This window comes from Dipodomys spectabilis, unplaced genomic scaffold, assembly GCF_019054845.1.
Source record: "Dipodomys spectabilis isolate Male_0828 unplaced genomic scaffold, ASM1905484v1 ptg000359l, whole genome shotgun sequence".
NCBI lineage: Eukaryota > Metazoa > Chordata > Mammalia > Rodentia > Heteromyidae > Dipodomys > Dipodomys spectabilis.
In genome coordinates, this window is record NW_024871036.1 from 316,085 (window position 1) to 338,774 (window position 22,690).

The window sequence follows — 22,690 nt, forward strand, 5'->3', positions numbered from 1 at the left end:
GACTTTTTTGTAAATATTTGTACTTGAATTAAAAAAAAAAGTTTAACCTGGGCATGGTTATTTGAGGCTTCCATTTTCTAGCTATGGTAGGAAATGCAAGTAAGGTTTGTAAATAGGGAGAGCCTGAGAAACTATGAGACCTTAGTACAAAAATATCCAGAGTGGGGCTGGGAGGGTGGCTCAGTGGTAGAGTGCTTGCCTTGCATGCATGAAGCCCTGGGATCGATTCCTCAGCACCACATAAGCAAAAAGAAGGAAGCTGGAAATGGTGCTGTGGCTGAATTGCTGAGGGACAGCACAAAGGCCCTGAGTTCAGGCCCCACGACAGGACCCCCAAAAAATATCCAGAGTGAAATGAATAGAGATGTAGCCATCCCTAGCTCGATATAGAGCACCTGGTTATCATATTCTAAATCTTGAGTTAAAACTCCAATAACATCAATCTTTTGTAAAAAATAAAAGGATACATGTTTCAAAATGTTTATTGTTTAAAACTATTTGCAAAGGTTGTCATGTCTTCTATTTCTTAATTTTCAATTTACTTAATCTATAAGAATCCATTTTATCGTGACTATTTTATTCTACTAAATTTTAAATAGTGCAAGCAATATTATGATTCAATATATTAACCAACATTTACTATTTGTGATAATTTACTCTGTTAATATGATAATATCAATATTCCAAATGTGTGCATGTGTTGTGTGTGTATGTGTGTTTATGTGGTTTGTGTATGTGTGTGTGCTTTTTGTGTACTTTGTAATGCTTAGGTGATCATTCTACTGTTTCACATATGCTGGGCCAAGTTTTTACCACTGAACTGTACTGTCTAGTTAAAATGTAAATATTGTTTTAAATTATGACTTTTAAATTTTCATGCCTAGTATGCTTTTTTTCAAAATTATATATGATAAAATGTGATCCATATTCTATCCATGATAGCAATTTTTATTGTTTTTTAGAATATTTCCACTGCTTTTCTACTTCCAAACTCTTGTGTTTGTTATTGATAAAGGTTTTAATTTGCTTCTTTTCTCTCTTCATTCTTTTTTGCCTTTAGAGTTCATCTAGTCTTTCTTTTATTTTTTGGAAATTAGTGATCATATTCCTATTACAATTTCTTTATATTGTAACAGGTCTATACAATGCTTTATTTTCTATTTTATTTTTTCCCATCTTCTCTTACTCTTAGTCCACATTATTAGGTGGAATAAAAAGAAACTTGATTCAGAATACTTTGATTATTTTCCTCCTTCTCTTCTCTGAAGTCTTTCTGTTCTTTGAAACACAATAGCAATTACATATATCTCCTATGTGGTCCATCATTCTATTCTATCCCCTCTCACTCTCCTCTGTAGTGCAGCTCAAGTCGTTATCATTCAACTTTATTATGCTATAGTGTTAACTAAATCTTAACTCATTCCTAAATTAATTTTAGATGCTTCAAGTATTCTCTAAAGACAATTTTCTATATATAATATCTGGAGTCTTGTGTTTTCACAAGGTGCAAAATATGAGTGACTATCGAACATCTAGATATCTCTGTAGAATGTTGGTCCACCTGTTCAATAAACTCGTATGTAAATTCAAGGAATACAGGTCAGTCAAAACGATTTTGTAAAATAGTGTAGCTTGAGCCCTCATACTAGATTAGAACCTTATTACCAGGTTTAATAGTGAAAGAACAGACACATAGAAGAACATAACAGATTTATCAAAAATAAATTCTTAGTTTTATGGTCAATAGATTTTGAAGAGGATGCCACATCTTTATGAAATAAAAATAGAATCTTAAATGGGTGTATTGGCACTAAGCCTCTCTAGATTTAAAATGATCTTTGACTACTACCTCAAACCTTATACAAAAATTTAAAATAAAAAATGATTATCAACTAAATGTGAGATGTAAAAACGTATAAAACATAAATGTACAAATTCATGACATTGGATCAGTAAAGGTTTCTAAAAATTTGACATGTAAAGCATTAGAGGCTAATGATAATCAAGAATTAACTGGTTAATATCAACTGATAACCTTTCATAATTCTATGAAAGTAATGAAAACATATGCAACAGATAGAGGACACATATTTGTTAATGCTGCAATGTTAATGCTACAACGATCCTGAGTCTAAAGTAATTCATATCTTCTAATTCTATATAAATTTTTTCCCGAAAAATAAATTTCTTAAAGAACATATGTAAATTAGTAGTTAATAGGAGGAACATATGAAATAAGCTCCTCTTTAGTATCTAATAAAAAAGAAAACGAAAACTCACTAGTATGACCATAATATAAAAAGATGACACAAAATATAGTAATGCATTTGTGGAGAAATTGATATACTCCACATAGCACAATGATTTGTATAATACTGCAATCATTTTAGCAAGCAAGTTTTCAAGTCTTCATAAGATTAAAGAGAATTGTATATTATCCAGCCATTACACTTCTATGTATGTATTAAAGAGAAGTAAAAAAAAAAATGTTTGGACAGGGAATATAGTTCATTGACAGTGCACTTGAATAGTATGTGTGAGACCCTGGAAATAATCCTCCAAAACAAATTTGAGAAGACACACTATAGAGGATATATGCTGGACAAATTCCTGTAACTGAATTTTATATCTATTTTAATATCTGTTCTAAAATTTACTGCATTTCTAGTTGAAGAAATGTAAGTTTGTGAAACTTAGGCTTGGAAAACCTATGATTGTACAATTCACTTCCAAAGCACTAAAATGTATACAATAAAAGGAGATAATATATTGCATGTGAATTTCATGTCAGCAAAAAAAAAAAAATTGTTAAAAACACTTCACACAAATTGCAGAATACCTGAAAAGATTCTTTTGGTGTTGTGATTTCTGTTTATTTTGAGGGTTGTTTTTGGTCCTTTTTTTGAGTTTATGCAGAGATAACTCAATCAAAAAGTGTATGTGATAACTGGACTATCTAGGAATTATGCATCACTTAGAAGTAATTGATAACCTTTTCTGGAAGAAACTTTTAGCAAATGACAAAAGACCCAAATCTATGCATCCGCATTTTATGAAACCTATATGCTACTTGCTCAATCCAAATGCTTTTCTCTATTTTGCTAGGAAAAAAGTATTCTCAAGATAAGAGCCAACAGCAGTGAAAAGAAACAAAATACACAATCATGTTGAGTTATTTGTGAAAATAACAAATGAAATAAAACAATTCCACTTAAGCAACTCCAATGTTAGTATCTCTGAAGATGTTCCTGATTGCTAGCATCCATTGATTTTTTTGGAGTTTTAATTTCTACGAAAATATGAAAACTAGAACACGAAAACAAATATAGTCTTAGAGCAAACCAGCCTTGGAATAATTTTCTTAATTGTTTTGAAATTACAAAAGAATTGATACCATTGAGGAAATGATCCTTTCCAATAGAAATCATTGATAAATGTTTATCACTTATTATAACTGAAATACAAAACAAGAGTAATTTTATATAATCATTACAAATATCATTTTATTACTATCATAAAGTAGAATAAAAGACCAGTCCAAATATATTATCATTATTCTTAATTTCTAATCATTACCTAGATATCTCAATCTAAATAGTCATGTCTTTAACATAGATGTATCCTTACCAGAACTCTGTGCCATTCTCACTCAGCTAGCTGAATTCAGAGTCTGCTGAGTGAGCCTACCACTCTCAACCAGAACTTCCCTATCTCCGGAAACATACAACAGAGAACAATCAGATCTCAGTGAATGGGGTGACATCTCCTCAACATTTGTTGACCCAGGGGCCTTCCAAGGAGGAAGAGAAGTCCAAGTAATTTTGGGGCAAGGGAAATCAGTCCCTAGAGGCCACCCCTCAGACTGGCAGATTCTACCCCATACTTCCACCTCCCTGGGCCAAGACCTAAGGCTTGGATAAACCCCAAATGACAAACAGAACCCTCAACACAAAGACACAGCTTACAAAGGCACATTGCAGCTTTGTAAATTGCCAACCGTCTACAGACTTAGAGTTTCCCAAAAAAATGTCCATCCTAAACAGCAATCTACCCAGAGAGGCCTGGGGACGTCTACTCACAGACCCCATTGGCAATCTTATAGCATGTTTACCAAGACACCTTGCCAACCAGAGTATAAACCCCTCAGGAAATCAGAATTACAGATAGAGAACTTGCTGGCAACCAAATAGATACAACAGCAATGCCTTGACTTAAGAGCTGGGTTTTTTTAGATTCTGTGGTGGGGCGTCTAGAGGGTCCTATGAGGCAGGTTCCAGATGAGCCCCCAGAAATATTGTATGGACTTGGGACCCCCAAAGACCACCGGAGACACTGACCAATGTGAACAGCAAAAGAGTCGTTTATTTGCAAGCTTAAGCTTGGTCCCCCACACACCAGGTAACCGGTGATTCTAAGAGTCCCCGAGCACAAAATCAGCACAGCTTTTATAGTATTAAACAAACAAGTATAAGGAATTTCCACACAAATAGTTACATGATTATTTTGAGTCCACAATAACCGCTCTGCCCTTTTTCTGGACTATTAGTATGTTCTGTTCCTGGAATACTTGGGCAACTGCTCTGCTTTCTTAATGGTGGGCAGGGCTGGTGGCAGCCTGTGTTTTTTTTTCTTTCTCTTGAGGTTACTCTGAGGGCAGCCTAGCAAAAGATAGTGGGGTTAATCTCAAATTGGAGTTAGTTTAGCTCTTCAGCCTGAATAAACCATACCATACCACATACAAAGCTCGGTAAAACACAGGTCTGGTTTACACTGTTGGACAAATAGGAGGGTATGTCTAATGCTATTGCAGGTGTGTCTTAAGGTGTGTGGAGTTTTTCATCCTGATGATCTTGAAATGATGATATAGATTAAGAACAGAATTACCTGGGCAGATACGTGCTGATACCTATATTAAGTCACAGCTTAACAAAGAACAATATTTACAATGAAATATATTGAAAAACAAGACACCTCAACCAAAATTATTTTTTTCCTGAATCAGTGTATTTTTTACACTATATATCACATGTACAAATTCCTCATTCCCTTCTATCTCATTATGTTATCTTTCTTTCTTTTGTTTTTGTTTTCAGAATCATGGTATAACAGGCCATTTCTTATATTTTTGTCTTCTAGTCTTCAGAAAGTCTGCAGTTAAATAGTTAAATAGGCTTACGTTCCTTTTGTTCGAAAATAAAAAGCATATTGGTTAGGGACTTCATCATAATTTTGTTATGATCTCAAGTACATTTTATTTCTGGCATTTCACCTGTATAATCTCATTTCAAACATTTCCAAAGGGCACTTTAGTGGAAGGAGGAAATTCAAAGTGGATTCTGGTAGGGAATTTCTGTTACTAAAATCTCTGGTACATATTAAGGTTAGCAAATCCAAAATTATTCATTAGAGAGATGAGTTGTAACTCATCTTTTAACACACTAACACTCTTTTCTCAACGAAACCAGAGGATTTAAAATAACTAATATTTTTTTAAGTTAATGGGCACAAATGTGCACGAATTTTCTAGAAATAAAATGATCACTCATGAAACCTTACTGATATTTCAAAGAATGCTTTCCAATAAGAGGATTCACCTTCACACATTTTCACACAATATGTATCTACCGGGTAACAGAACCCCAAACTAGACTAAGACATCTAAGAGCTATCTAATTGTTGTTGCCTTTTTGCAATACTGCTTTCCTATCATATTGATTAGTATGAATTCTATGGACAGTATAAAATCACATTTGTAATAAAAGTTACTAGATGGGACCTTCATGGATGAAGGTAGTGTGGGATTTCTGGTGGAGCCCTGGCAGGTGGATTGGTTTTCATTGGAGCAAGGACTAGTCACTGAGGAGGAGGCTGTTTGGGGCAGAGCTTTTAGAAGAAAGAACAAGGCTATAAAGGAGGAGGTTATTTAGAGGAGGGGTGCAGTTAGAGCACTGTGAGCCCTTGTGGGATATGTAGGGTGAGGTTTCCCATAAGGCAGGGCAGGAAATGGAGGCAAGAGGCTGACAGAAGGTGGGGATTCTGGTTCAGGAATGCGGAGATATGAGGGTGAGGCTTTTCAGGGTCTGGCTTTGAGAGGGCAGGATAACACTAGGAAGACGTGGGCTAGTAAGGGGTGGGGTTTCTGGTGGAGAATGACAGGTTTTTGGGAAATGTATTAGGGTAGAGGTGGGGTTTCTGGTAGAGCAGAATGTAATCACAATGTATGGAGGTGTTTTTCAGTACCAGGGCTTTGTGAGAGCAGTGATAGGATCCAGTGCATTAGACTAGTTAGGATGCGATTCCTGGTGCAGCCAGTCACCACTACGAAAAGAGGAGTAAGTTTGGGTGGGGATTTTAGTCTTGGAAGGCAGGACATGGACTTTGGACAGGGTTTCAGGTACGGCAAAGTAATCTTCCAAAAGGGACTATGGAGGGACAAGGATTTACATTTGAGCCTGGTTTGGCTTCCAGAAGGAGGCCAACTGGTGCAGTGGTTTCCAGTGGAACAATGTGGGTGTCGAGAGATGGGACAATGTGGTGGGGGTTTTCTAGGCTTCCAGAAGGAGGCCAAATGGAGCAGTGATTTCCAGTTGAACAATGTGGGTGTCCAGAAATGGCATAGTGTGCTGGGGGTTTCCTAGTGGGGTTTTTCAGGAGCAGGGCACGGTTTGGAGCCATGGGGCTAGTTGGAGGAGGGGCTTTGAGAAGGAGTGGAAGGGCTGCAATGGTGTAGGATAATTATGGGAAGGGTATCTGGTGTAGTAGGGTGTGGATCTGAGGGAGGAGCCAATAGGGGGTGGGTTTATCTGTGGAGCAAGGCAGGGCATTGAGAGAATAGATGTGGGAGGCGGAGAGGCTTGTGTTGGAGCAGGGCTGGCTTTCCAGGCAGGAGGTGGGCTGTGCAAGAAGCTTCTGGCCAAGTAAGGCGGGGCTTCAAGGGCAGTTATAGGGAGGTGAAGGGTTTTTGGTATAGCAGGATAGGCTTTGTGGGAAGAGGTAGGCTCAGGGCTGTGTTTGAGAGGTTAGGCCACTTAGAAGTAGGCTAGTTATGGGCTGAATTACTGATGAAACCATGAGGAGCTTGAGGGAGAAGGCTGGTTGTAGTTGGGGTATAAAAGGGATGGGAGGAGCTTGGAGGTACTAGAATATGGGAGCAATGGGACTATGAGGGACTAGAGTAGTTAGGGGCGGGGTATCTGGTGGATGAGGTGGGCATTGGAGGGACCACCCTGATGTAGGCTGGGTTCTTGGTGCAGTAAAGCAGGACATGGAAGGAGATATGGATGTGGCCTTGTTTCTGGTGTTGCAGAACAGGGATTCCAGGAAAGGGTGGAGTGGAAGAGGGATTTCCCTATTGTAGAGGAGGGCTTTCAGGAAGGAGTCTGGTTGCAGTCACGCCTTTGAAAGTTTATAGCAGGTCTACCAGGGGGTACGTTAGTTAAGGTTAGGCTTTTTAAAGAGGAAGCTTCCTGGAAGTGGGTTTCCAGTGGATCCAGTCAAGTTTTATGGGAAGGGGGAATAGGAAAGGAGCAATACTTAGTGAAATGTGTGTCTACAAAAAATAAACAGTTACCACTAATAAATACCACATAAGAACATCATTTTCTGTCAGTGTAGACTTATATAACTTTTATGTATGCGAGAGTTACTGGAGAAAGTAACCAAGTAATAATTCCTTCCTAGTGAAATTTTTCCTTATTCCAGTCGAGTGAAAATAAAACCACAGGTCAAATCAGGCTCAGAGGCACACAGTAGACTAAGACAAATGAAGGACTAGAATTGATTCCCAAGCACCAACATTAAGTACCTCAAATAAAAGTTTAAAATGTCTCACTTGGTCATAATTGACAATATTGTCTTAAAATTGTGAATGAATAGAACTTTTACTTTGACCACTTTGGAAATCCTAAAACTAAGTAAATAGTAATGTTTTAACTTTATACAATATTGGAAAGTATACAAAAATAATTAGGAAAATATAAAATTGTACACAGAATGTTCGTTCTCCAGTATCAATTCTAATCTAAAAGAATCTAAAACCAGAAAATTATCATATAGTGAGTTTGCAACATGGTTTCTTTTCAGTCATCAAAATGGTGACTTAAGCAATGTGACTTTATCACTGGATGCATCGATGTTAAAACATATCTAAGAATGTGAAACATTATTTTACAGACCCTGAAAAACTCAGAAGGATCTATGAAATGATGTTGGAATAAAGTTAATGACTAATTACAGTAGTAATTGCTCTTCATTAGGTAGGCCTATAAATACTTTCCAGAAGAAAAGGCTACATTGAAAAATAAAGAGTGAAAAGGAAGCAGGCAGGCAGACCATGAAGTAAATATTATCCAATGAACAACATCTATTGAATCTTGATTGCAATCTGCTTTTACTTAAGTTAGTTACTGACCTATGTTCTTCTCTAATGCCAAATAACATAGTCATGAAAATGCAGTAATCATTTCCAAGACATTAGACTTTACAGAAAGAATTCAATGAATGTATTGATAGAAAGTAAATATAGATGTATGAGCAAAAGAGTGAAAAAAATATCCCCAATCTCTGGCCCTCCGCTGTGAGAAGGGTACAAGGTGAAGCACAAGGAGAATGGACAGAAGTACAGTAGTGCATAGCAGTAGTTCCCAAGATGTAAAGATGAATGTAACAGAGAGAAAATCAACAAGATCATCACAGGACTTAGCATGGGAGAGAGAGACAAGAACAGTGAAAATGCAAGGAGAATTACAAAGGATGCCCTTGCATATGTGGCAGAAGAGTGCATAGCATTGAGGTCTAAACTATGTGAATGTATTATAGGAAACTACCTGTACTCATATGGTGCCACAGAAGTGAAGAACTTACAATTCACAAGACATTGAATAATCATAAAGGTCTTGCTTCAGTAGTGCAATTAAAACTTGATAAATTCTGTTTTGAAACACCTTACAAACAATAAAAACAAGACAAGAAGATTCAAATTGTATATAAGTGACTTGACTGTTTGCAACAATAGAGTGCAAAAAATCAAATCACATAATGTGGATGCAAAAGCATAACATTATTAAGATAATCTTTTTATTTTTGGGGGCTCCGGTCGTGGAGACTGAACTCTGGGCCTGGGCTCTGTCCCCCAGCTCTTCAGCTCAAGGCTAGTGCTCTACCACTTGAGTCACAGTGCCACATCTGGCTTTTTTCTTTTTGCCTATGTGGTGCTGAGGAATCGAACCCAGAGCCTTAGGCATGCAAGGCAAGTGCTCTACCACTGAGCCACCTTCCCAGCCCCTATTAAGATAATCTTTAAACAACACATTTTTTATGGGAATAGTCCTGATTATAAATGATTTGTTTTCCTTACTGGTTTAGGATGTACAAAATCAACAAAAAAACAAAAACAAAACAAAGCAAAAAAACAATACAGGATACCAGTGACTCATCCCTATTCCTAGATAGTCATGAGCCTGAGATTGGAAGATCATGGTTCACAGATGGCTGGATTAGCAATCCATGAGACATTTATGTTCAATTATTCAATCAAAGCAGAGTGAAACCTTGGTTCAAATAGTACAGACTCAGTCAATTATGAGTGAAAAAAACCAAGCAAGATTTTGAGGCTCCGAGTCAAGTTTAATTACTGTGTGTGCGTGCATGCACGCTCACACATGCACACACACACACACACACACACACACACACACACACACAAATGGAATGAGAGAGGAAGAGGGAGAGAGAAAAAAAGGAACATTAAGAGTTTAAGGATTATCCTAAGCATATATTAATTAATAAAATGAGGGAAATCATGGAACCTATGTTTCTTGGAGTCTGGCTTCCTTCACATAATATGATTGTTTTCCAAATCTTTCCATTTTTTATGAAAGGGGCTTTGTCATTCTTTCTGATATAAGCAAAAAATTCTTTGTGTATGTATACCACATTTACTTGATCTATTCGTCTATGGAGGAGCATTTTGATTGGTTCTAAAAATGCTGCCAGAAACGTAGTTGTAGATTTAGTGTATTTTAGCTTGAGATCATTTCGACAAATGCCCAGGAGTGGGATTGCTGGTTCCAGAGCTATGTACATTTGACCTTACAAAATAATGCTAATTGAAATGAACTCCGACATGGAAAAAAGTCTTTTTTTTTCAGATGTCAACCTTCATGTCGGTAAAGTAGAACATCTATATCTTATGTTATTTCATTTGTCTTCTTTGTCTTTTGCCATTGGTTTATCCCTGGCAATCTCTGTCTTGATTCTGGTACCTTCAACTTTGTATATACGTTTATCTGATTTGGAGAAGGAAAGGGAAAAATTATAGCGTTAAAAGAAGTCCAAAGATTTCAACAATGATATTCAAAAGACACTATATCAGAAGTGAACTTTACAACTTTGGGGTGGGGGGGAGGTGTGGGGGATGGGAAAGGATAGGAGAAAAACAATGGAGTGGGTAACAATATTCAATAAGGAATGTACCTTACTAATGTAACTGTAACCACTCTGTACAGTATTTTTGAAATAAAATAAAATTTAAAAATTGAACCTATCCTTGAGAAAACATAGTTTTCAAAATAACACATCTGTCACAGTACTTGTGAGGGATTCTGAAGTCAAGCTGTTAGACTTGGAAAAGGATAGATTGGGAAGCCATCGCAAATAACAATCAAAAGGCTGAGAGCTATGCTCTGGAAAGGTCAAAGAGTCAAGAGAAGACAAGGGTATGAGTTATTATCTCAAGACTATTTAAGTTCGAGCTGTTGGACACTAAAAGATTAAGATTTGGAGACAAGATGGATGTCTGTGTTATGGTTCTAAAGACTATTGCTCCCTTCTGCTCCCTAATAATAAGATTCAATTATCACTATGTATACAAACAATACCTCATCTTGATAGTTGAAACCACAAGCTAGATTGATGCCTTAGTTTGTGGACGTACCTATAGGCACTGACAAGTCCCTGCCTTTTTTCTTGAAATTCTTCAGCCACTGGTTGTCTCATTTCTCATTGCCTATTTGGGTGGGATTTGAGACTCCTTCTTCTCCTCACCCAGCCACGAGGTCCCTGGGGCCAAACTCCACACCTCACAGACACTCCTCAGAACCCAGCTGCCTTTGGGGCTGCTGCTTCCTGAGCCATTGGCCTACTGCCTCCTTCCTCCCTTCACCAGCCTCTGCCAGGGCCTCCCATACTCTCCCTACTACCCCCATCCACAACCCCCAACGGCCTTCCCTCCTCTCCACACAGCTCCCAGTGCCAACCCCAGCAGGTCCACTGCTCTGGGGAAGACAATTGTGGGCCTGGCCCAGCAGAATCAAAGGTTCCACAATGTGCAGCCGGCTTAGAAATGGAGACAGCATAGGTCTCTGATCAGTGTCTTTCACTTCACTTACACAAGTATTAGTTGTATTAATTTGATATTTAATTTTCGATTTTGTAACTTCTTACTAAGCCTTTGAAGAATAGCTGGTAGAAATATAGTCCCAAAATTCTAATTGTCTCTTGTTCAATTCAAGATTCAGAGATGTTTAAGTAGTTATAACCATCATGAACTCTCATTTCCATGGCAGAGTCTATTCAGAAAATAATTGCTTACGCATCTGTAATCAATTATTTACAAAACTTGAAAGTTTTAAAGTTTCAAATACTACAGGAAGATCTTTGATTGATGGTGAATGGATGTGAGTAGGTTGAGGTGTTGCATACATTCTTGTGTGTTTGTGTGTGTGGGCGTGTGTATGTGTGTGTGTGTAGAGGGGAGTATGTGTATGTGTATGTGTATCATTGAAATCAAGGATAAGGATGTTGAGCCTTGGTCTGAGCTTGTCTCCTTTTTCTGAGATATAATTATGGTGTTTTTTGGTTGGTTGTATGATCTGATTGCTTGCCTTTGCCTGATGTGCACATTCCAGCTCAATTTTTCAATTAAAACTTTTTATTATTGAGCATATAAGGATCTGATATTGCTTTGTCTTTAGTCTGTCATCTAGGATCGTTTTTTCTTCTTCAAAAATTATCATTCAATATAAATTTTAACTCCTGACTGATTTTCCCTTTAATTTGCAATTGGAAATAAGCATTATAAGACCTTTGATATCTGTATTCATGAAGAAAAATCATTTTGAATTCTCTGTTTAATGTAATAACACCTGGACAGATTTATTTGCACCAATATCTTAAAATTTATTTTGTAGTTTTAGTTTAAAATACCTCCTCCATGTTTATAGAGTGGGGAGACAAACAATTCCTAGTAACAATGATAACTGTTTTATTTGTTAAAATATTTGATAATTCATAATTTTGAATATGTCTAGTTTCAAATGTACACTTTATCTGACCTTTTCCGCTTGACTCATACATATACTAGATATTGCAAATAAGGGAAACCATGGGACCTATGTTTCTTTGGGCCTGGCTTTCTGCAATTAATATAATTTTTTCCAAGCCTTTCCATTTCCTAACAAATGGGGCAATGCCATTCTTTCTGATGGAGGCACAAAATCCCATTGTGTATATATACCACATTTTCTTGATCCATTCATATACTGAGGGGCATCTAGGTTGGTTCCATATCTTAGCTATGGTAAATAATGCTGCAATAAACATAGTTGTGCTGGTAGATTTAGTGTGGTCTTGTTTGTAAACATTTGAGTAAATGCACAAAAGTGAGACTGCTGGGTCATAGGGGAGCTCTATGTGCAGTCTTTTGAGGAACCTCCGTATTGCTTTCCAAAATGTTTGAAAAAGTTTACATTCCCACCAACAATGCAGTAAGGCTCCCTTCTATCCACATCCCCTCCAGCCTTTGTTGTTGTTAGAGTTCTTGATTTTTGCCATTCTAACTGGAGTGAGATGGTATCTCAATGTTGTTTTGATTTGCATTTCCTTTATGTCTAGGGATGTTGAGCATTTCTTCATTTGTATGTTGGCCATCCTACTTTCTTCTTCAGAAAACTTTATCTTTAAATCTTTACCCCACTTATTTATTGGGCAGTTGTTTCTTTGAGGATTTGTTGTTGGTGGATTTAATTTTTTTTTAATTTAATTTAATTTTATTTGTGAACATACTGTACAGAGGAGTTACAGTTACATGGGCAGGATAATGCGTACATTTCTTACCAAGCATTGCAGCCTCCTCCTTTGTTTACCCTTCACATCCCTTCCCAGCCTCCCCCCTCCCCCCCTAATCCCAATCCTTCTCCTTCCCCCCCTTCCCCTCCCTTCCCCCCCCCCCCGCACTAACGTTGTAAAGCTCGTTTTGGACATGACATCTTGTACTTCTCATTGTTGCAACAGGTCCACCTGTATCCTTAAACAACTGGTTTTTAACTTTTTAAGTTCCAAGTATAGTTTAGATATGAGACCCTAGTCTGTTGTATGGCTAGTGAAGATCTTCTCCCAATCCGTGGGCTTTCTATTGATCTTGCTAGCTATGTCCTTTGCCATGCAGAAGCTCTGCAACTGCATGCAATCCCATTTGTCCAACCTTTCTTTGATTTGTTGTGTTTCTAGGTCTCTATTCAGAAAATTTCGGCCTGAGCCAAGGAGACCTAGGGTTTCTGATATTCCATCCTGTAATGTTTTCAGAGTGTCTGCTTTGAGTTCAAGGTCTTTGATCCATTTGGAGTTGATTCTGGTGCAGGGTGATATATAAGGATCTAGCTTTAGTTTTCTACATGTAGTTAACCAATTTTGGCAGCACCATTTACTGAAGAGGCTGTCTTTCTTCCATTCTATTGTTTTAGCTCCCTTATCGAAGATTAGATGGCTGTAGGTCTGTAGGTTCATTTCTGGGTTTTCAATTCTATTCCATTGGTCCTGAGGTCTGTTCTTATGCCAATAACAATCTGTTTTGATTACTATGGCTTTACAGTAGAGTTTGAAATTTAGTATTGATATTCCTCCAGCAGTGTTCTTTCCGTTGAGGAGCGTTTTTGCTATTCGGGGTCTTGTATTGTTCCATATGAATTTTTGGATTGTGTCTTCTATTTCCTTGAAGAACCAGGTTGGAATTTCGATAGGTATCGCATTGAATTTGTAGATAGCCTTGGGAAGTATTGCCATTTTCACGATGTTAATATTTCCAATCCAGGAGCATGGGAGGTTTTGCCTTTTTCTAAGTTCGGTTTGATTTCCTTTTTCAAGATTTTAAAGTTTTCATCACAGAGGTCCTTCACTTCTTTGGTTAAGTTAATTCCTAGGAATTTTATTGTTTGTGGGGCTATTACAAATGGAGCTGCTTTCCTAATTTCAGGGACACTTTTCTCATTGTTGGCCTACAGAAAAGCCATTGATTTTGGGGATTAATTTTATACCCTGCTACTTTGCCAAACTTTTGAATCAGCTTGAGTAATTTGGCAGTGGAGTCTAGGGGGTTATTTAAATACAAGATCATGTTGTCTGCAAAGAGGGAGAGTTTTATTTCTTCTTTCCCTATTTGGATCCCCTTTATGCCTGCATCTTGACTAATTACTGTAGCTAGGCATCTAATATTAGATTGAAAAGAATTGGAGAGAGTGGCCATCCTTGTCTTGTTCCTGAGTTAACAGGAAATGGCTTAATTTTTCACCATTAAGTATAATGCTGGCTGTAGTTTTGTCATATTCAGCCTTTATTGTATTGAGGAATGTTCCATGGATTCATAATTTTTCCAAAACCTTCATCATAAAGGGGTGTTGGAGCTTGTCAAATCCTTTTTCTGCATCTATTGACATAACCATCTGGTTCTTATTCTTGCTGCTGTTGATGTGATGATAATATTAATTGATTTGTGTATATTAAACCAGCTTTGCATTTCTGAAATGAATCCTGTTTGATCGTGGTGTATGTTTTTGTGGATGAATTGTTGAAGTCGATTGGCCAAAATTTTGTTGAGAAGTTTTGCATCAATGTTCATCAAAGAAATGGGTCTATAGTTCTCTTTCTTTGATGAGTCCCTGCCTGGTTTTGGGATGAGGGTTATGATCGCTTCATAGAATGTGTTCGGTAGTGAACTTTCTCTTTCAATTTTATTGAAGAGTTGGAGGAGTATTGGTGTGAGTTCTGCTTTGAAGGCCTTGTAAAATTCCGCTGTAAAACCATCTGGTCCTTGACTTTTCTTAGCTGAGAGGTCTCTTATTGCTGTTGCTATTTCAATGCTTGATATGGGCCTGTTAAGCTGGTTTAACTCATCTTGGTTTAGTTTTGGCATATCAATATTTGCTAGGAAAAGGTCCATTTGTGTCAAGTTCTCAAACTCATTAGCATAAAGCTTTGAGAAGTATTCCCTTATAATGTTCTGAATCTTGATTGTTTCCGTGGTGATGTTCCCATTCTCATCTCTGAGTTTATTAATTTGGGTGTGTTCTCTTCTTTTTCTGATAAGATTTGCTAAGGGTCTGTCAATTTTGTTAAGTTTTTCGAAGAACCAACTCTTTGTTTTGTTGATTCTTTCTATAGGTTTTTTCGATTCTAATTCAGTTAATACTGATTTAATTTTAAATATTCCTTTCCATCTACTGGATTGGGGTTTATCTTGCTGCTCTTTTTCAAGGAGGTTTAGATGTGTTATTAAATTGTTGGTTTCAGATCTCTCCAATTTGTTGATGTAGGAGCTTAGAGCTATAAACTTGCCTCTGAGTACTGCCTTTGCTCTGTCCCAGAGGAGCTGGTAATTTATGTATTCATTTTTGTTGAATAGCATGAACATTTGAATTTCCTTTCTAATCTGTTCCATGACCCACTCGTGATTCAGCAGTGTGTTGTTCAGCCTCATGTGTTACCGGACTTTCTTTGGTGGCTTTTGGTGTTGAGTTCTAATTTTCTTCCCTTGTGGTCAGAGAGAATGCAAGGTAGAACTTCAATGTTTCTGAATTTAGACAAGTTTGCTTTGTGGCCTAAAATGTTTTCTATTCTAGAAAATGTTCCATGTGCTGCTGAGAAAAACGTGTATTCTGATGCTGCTGGGTGAAATGCTCGGTAGATATCTGTTAAATATAGTTAATCTATGAAGCTGTTTAGATCTGTAGTTTCTCTGTTGAATTTTTGCCGAGTTGATCTATCTAGGGGGGAGAGTGGTGTGTTAAAATCCCCAACAATTAATGTCTTTGGATCTATGTGGGATTTGAGGGAAAGTAGTGTTTCTTGGATAAATTTAGGTGCTCCATTGTTTGGAGAATAGATATTTAGAATTGTAATATCCTCCTGAAAGAGAGATCCCTTAATTAGTATGCAGCAACCTTCTTTATCTCTTCTCACTAATTTTAATTTGAAGTCTATTTTATCTGATATTAGGATTGCAACTCCCGCCTCTTTATGGGGGCCGATTGCTTGGTCGATTTTGTTCCAACCTTTAACATTGAAAATGTGTTTGGTATTACCGGCAAGATGTGACTCCTGAAGGCAGTAGAGAGAAGGATTTTCTTTTTTAATCCAACTAGACAGTCTATGTCGCTTAATTGGAGAATTAAGTCCGTTAACGTTAAGAGATAGGACTGAAAGGTATTTGGGAGTACCTGCCATGTTATCCAACTTCTTGGGGGCTGCGAAAATTGGGTTTTTCCTATGGTTTTTGATTCTCAGTTTGGTTACAGTTTCTGGGACTTTATCGCGGTCTTGGTTTTCTATGTGTAGGACATTTTTAAGAATCTTTTGTAGGGCTGGTTTGGTGGAGATGTATTGTTTCAATATTTCTTTGCTATGCAAGGTTTTTATTTGGTCTTCAGTTATGAAGGAGAGTTTAGCTGGGTACCCTATTCTTGGTTGATAGTTGTTTGTTTTGAGGGCATGGCATACATCATTCCAGGCTCTTCTTGCTTTGTCTCTGCTGAGAAATCTGAGGTGATTCTAATGGTCTTTCTTTATAGGTGATTAATCTTTTCTCCTTGATAGCTTTAAGGAACTTTTCCTTGGTCTGAGTTGATCCTGTGTGGATTATAATGTAACAGTGGGATGTCCAATTCTGGTCTGGTCTATTTGGGTTTCTAAAAGCGTCTTGTATCTGAATAGGCCTATCTTTTTGCATGTTTGGGAATTTCTCTGCTAGGATCCTGTTAAACAAATTTCCTAGACCATTGACTTCCGTTTCTAGGTGTTCCTCTACACCCATTATCCTTAGATTAGGCCTTCTGATGCTGTCTTCCAGGTGTTGGATAGATCGATCATATTTCTTGGACTTGTCTTGGATAGTTGTATGTTCTTTCTCTATAATATCTAGGCTGTCTTCAATCCCTGAGATTCGATCTTCTGCATGGTCTAACCTGCTGTCAAGACAATCTACTTTGTTTTTTTATCTCTTTTCCTTCTAATTGGTCAGCTTTGATGGCTTCAAGTTCTTTGTTGAAGCTCTGTTTTAGGTCTTGTATGAATTTCTTTACTTCCATAATTTGGTGTTCTGTTTTTGTTCTCAAATCACTTAGTTGATTGGTTAAGCGTTCTTTGGACTCCCATTTCTTCTATTGGGTTCCATTCAGCATTCCCTTTGTGGTCTCCCTGACTTCCTTCAGCTTTTTGTTAATGGATTCCATGAATGCCTTTAGTGATCTTTGTGTATTCTCTTCCTGCTGTCTCAATTCCTGTATTACTCTTTGATTAGCTTCCTCCCGTTTGTGGGATTCCTGTAGTTCTCTTTGAGTGTTCTCAGCCTGTTCACGCCATTCCTGCCTTTCTCTTTGAGTATTCTCAAGCTGCTCACGCAAATCCTGTATCAGTTTTTGAGTAGCTTCCTCACGCTTATGATATTCCTGTATAAACTTTTGGATTGCCTCCTCTCTCTCCCTATTACGCTCATACAGAGTCCTTTGTATGCTTTCAATCTTTTCATTTATCATGTTTGCCAGCAGTGTTTGTAGAGCTATTTGGGAATTCTCCTCTTGATTATTCATTATCTGTTCTGTCCCCTGATTATCAAGATTGGGAATTGAGGTACCCGGACTTGCCATTTTTCTTGTGTTTTTCTGGCTTACTTTGCCCATTTGAGATGAAAATAGCACCAGTTTTGTGCTAGAACACTCTCTTAAAGCAAGCATCAACCAAACTCTGAATTTGCACAGTCAATATTCTACAGATACAATCTAGTTCAACAGATAAATCTATTGAACATCACACAATTATATGTTAATGAGCTGCGAACCGCAAAGAAGGATTTGGAAAAACAGATATTATTAGGGTTACTTAGAGATGTGGGTCAAAAATAGGAATAGATTGATGTGGGAAGGCACAAGGAGAGTTAACTAAGTCCTAATCTCAAAGCAGGAAGTAGGTTGGGTAGGATGAAAGTAGAGAGAGAGAAAAAAAGAAAAATGGGAAAGGGAAAAGAAAAGAGACCAGAAAAAATAGAAAAGTAAAAAATAATCATATTATGCAGACGCAAAAACAATCTATTTAGAGAAGAACGTGTATATATTGAGAGAAGAGGAAGGATATAAAGGAGATGTGAAAAACTTAAAAATAAAAATGCTTAAAATATGATATATGTATACAGTGGTAGTACTGCTATTACGGAATTTAAGTCTCAGAGGTTTTGAATTGAGTAATAAATTTGTGGATTAAGTGTGTACACAATGGGGATAGAGTCTAATAGTCAACTACGGGTATATCTGACATTGTGCAAGACAAGAATTAAGTCACATAAAGAATAACGAAAGAGAGGAAAAGGTGAAAAGGATAAGAAAGGAAGAAAAAAAGATCAGAAGTTCAGTAGAGCTAAACAAAAAACAAAAAGATAATTAAAAAAGAAAAATAAGAGAAAGAGAACAAAAATAGAAAGAAAAACGCACACACACAAGTATCCCTAAAATAAAAATTATAAGAGAAAAAAAATGTTACTGGAAAACAATTTTTTTTTCAAAAAAGGAAGAAATTAAAGTTTAAAAAAAGTTTTAGGAAAGAAAAAAATATTTATTTATATAAGGTACCAAAAAAAAAATAAAAAAGAAGAAGAAGAAGAAGAAAAAAAAAATTTCTTTGATTTTTTTGGGAGGGGTGGGAAAAATCCTGTATCTCCCTCGTGTCCGTAACCAGCCTCTTGTTGGAGTCTCTGGTCTACTTGTGGCCTTGTGGCTTGGTTGGTTTCTTAAGTCAGTTTGTTCGAACAGGCAGAAAACTGCTCTGCTTTACCCAGGATTTTGTCATCCTCCTCGCAGGCTAGTTCAATGGGAGGGAGATCTGCTTTGAGAATCGCAAAAGAGGGGGATGCAGTGATGAGGCTAGGTTCTGGGTAGAGTTGAGGCCTTTCAACAAATAGTAGCTTTTCCCTGAGGCTATTTTGTGAAAACGTCACAGAGCCCAGCCTGGAGCCATTCTCAGGGTTTCTGTTTACTGAGTTTCAATTGATTGTCCAGGCTGGGAGAGGGAAGGGCAGTCTCTGGCTCTGATTACCCAGTGAAGAAAGCCACTCCTAGGGCTGATGCCCGAGCTGGGTGACTTTTCCCTGGGTGGAACTGAGTCTGGCAGCTCATGCCGCCGTTAAGTTCTTGTGACCTGCTAAATGACTCGTTTTATTCCAAGGCTTGAGTTGGAGCTAGCAGCTCCGCCGAGCTTTGTCAGTGTCCAAGATGGAGATCTCCGGTACTGGGGGGGGGGGGAGAGGGGTGGCCTTCCCTCCTCTGCTCCCTGAAAAGGAGTAAGGACATCAGGCTTCTACTCATGCCGAGTCTTGGTTCCTGGGTCATCTCTGGTGTGCAAACTGCAGGAAGAAGATCTCCACTCCTTGTCAGTTCTTGCTGGTGTTGAGTATAATCCACTCACCCGCTGCCTCTGGCTCCTTGGTCCCGGATTCTCTGTGGCTCAGCTATGGCTCCTGGGGTTTCTGCTGCCACCGCTGCCACCGCAGCCGCAGCTCCTGACAAGAGCTCAGATCTGTCTCCTTGCCTGGATTTTCCCTCTCCGGCCTGACTCTCTGGCCTGTGATGGCACACTTGGTGTGATTCTCTGGCTTAGGACTGTTCACTGGAACTCTAAAACTGCTTTCTATGTGAGAGCTTGTTTAGACTCCAGCTTCTCCTCCGCCATCTTCCCGGAACTCCCTTCCCACCTGATTCGAAAGTCCAAAAAGTAATTCTTTTCACTTTCCACACAGGAAGAAGCTGAGATTCAGAAAGATTAAGTAACTTACTGGAAATACAAGGCTGAGCATAGTGGCTCACTCTTATACCTTACCTACTCCAGAGAGTAAGATCTGAAGATCATAGTTTGAAACCAACCCAGGTTTACATATTCATTACATGTTTAGCACCAGTTAAACAGAAGAAAGCGAGAATTGTGTGTTTCAAGTGGTAGAGCTACAATGCAACCAGACTTGAATGGGAAAAGTAAAAGATAATGTAAATATGATGATTTTCAAGAACCAATGCTGTTTCATACATAATCTCAGACACCACACACACACACACACACACACACACACACACACGTGCGTGCACCCACACATACACACCACAATCACACCCCTTAATGCCGATGTTAGTACTGAAATCCAAATAGTTTTTTTAATTATATATGTTTTATTTTTAGCTTTAGTGAGGTTTGACCTGATAGTTTCTACAGATGAGCCACAACTTAGAACTTTATTCTAATTATACCCCTGTCTGTATTAAGAAAATTATTCTCCTAGTTAAGTATTCCTCCTTTTCCAGCAATGATGTTTTCTCTTCTTGGTCTATTTTCTTCTTTTGGGACTCAGTCTCTTAGACTTTTCTCTCTTGCATTGTCTGTAAGTTCATTGATCTCGTAGATCTTAGCCATCTTAATAACCTGGATAGGACCTGCCTTGGGAAAAGTGTTCTAAGCTCACTATTCAGTGGAGATTGTTAGTACTCACACATAATCACTTTCTCTTTAGAATTGGGAATTTGTTAGGTCCCGGAGTTCAGGTAAAGCACTCACTGTGTGTTATTTCATACTTTATAATTTAATGAATGCCTCCACCTATTGTCTACTTTAAGCATTGTGTGAAGAGAAAGATTGACCCTAAGAGACAGAAGCACTGTACTAACTGTTGCTGTCAAAACATAGAATTAGGGAAAGAAGTTCTGAAGGAACCATAGAGCCTAGAAACTGATTTCATCGAAACCCAAACTGCCTTTTATCTTATCTTCAATATAGAAAGTCAGAGACTGAAGTTATTTGTAAGCTCGATTTATACTCCTGAGCATGGGGCTCCCTTTCTCTTTGCCCTTCTGACCATTTACGTCAGGGACAGGTGGGAAGATGTAACAGGAACACCTAGAGTTTGGGCCTGGGATTTTCGTGATCATAAACATTCCAGCACTTCCTGAATTGGACCTGAGGGGCAGAAGGAAGTACGGTTAGGAATTCAGAAACTTACAATTACTTCTAAGTTTGCTATCTAAACTCATCCCTTCCCACCCCTCAGAATCCTATTTCCCAACTATGTAAACACCCTTACACTCTGTTCTCCAGGAGCATTTGAGTGTAGGGCATCTTCTGCTTCTTATGTATACTGCTTTATAAGTGGAGATTTTCTCCTAGGCTCAAAATTATTTCATTGATTGGGACATTGTGAAATATGCTAAACAGAGTGTTACCTGGAAGGAAGGTCCTAGAAGGCAAAGCATCTACTTGGACAATGGAAATCCATGGTTTGGCATGCTTAATATTTTAACTTGTGCACTGAACTAACAGGAGAAAATGACACAGTAGGAAATCTGCCAATTATTCCAAATAAAGAGATATGGTGAAGGTAAGGAAAGGACATTGATTTCATCATAGTCATGACAAGGCAAAACCTTAGCACAATATCAGAATACTAATCCATACTCACCTACTTTATTTTTTTTATTTTTATTTATTTTTTTGTCGGTCATGGGGCTTGAATTCTGGGCCTGGGCACTGTCCCTCAGCTCTTCAGCTCAAGGCAAGCACTCTACCACTTGAGCTACAGCGCCACTTCCCTCACCTACTTTCTTATTCACCCATATCTTTAGGTCTGAATTATATGTAGGAGACCTCAGGACTTGCAGAAGAGGAAGATCTCGGGGAGAGCCTAACATTGGTCTGCCATTTTGGAAAGAAAATCTAGTTTGAGGAAAGCCCTTAGTAATATCCACAAATATGTGCATTTATCCTACTACACTTGATAAGTATACCCTCGCTATATTATCTTTGGTTTGGTCACTTGCTGACATAGCAGCTGTCTGGTAGCTCCATTGTGACTTCACTTTATTCACCAGGAATGGAGAAGGAGAGACTGACCACAACATATTTGCATTTTTCTCAATGAGCAGTGAGTGGCAGGGGAGTATTTAAGAGGCTCCCCATATTCTCAGTTAGCTAGTACCACCTAGATTACAGCTCAAATCTTGATAAACAGATAAAGAACATACATGTAACTTATTGTGCCAGATTCACAGCTAGAGAGGTAGATCAGAAAGTGGAAGGGCTTGGTGTGAAAGCCACAGATTGATATGAAGCAGAATTTAAAGGATGTGGAGATGAAGCGAGCTACGTGGAAGGGAAAGGAGAGGCAGCTGAAGCAGAAGAGCACCTAGAGAGAGAAGATAGAGCACGTTTGAGGCCACCTGGATATCAAGGTAACCCATTTGAGGTTCAACATTCTGGTTGTGCAGAGCCACAGAGAGAAGTTGGAAGAACATCAGTGCTCTTGCCCATTTCTAGGGAGCTCCCAGAATGACAGGGTAAGAATTGGTAGCTTCCCAGAGCACTGCTGCTGAGCACATCTCAGATCCCTTGCTATCAT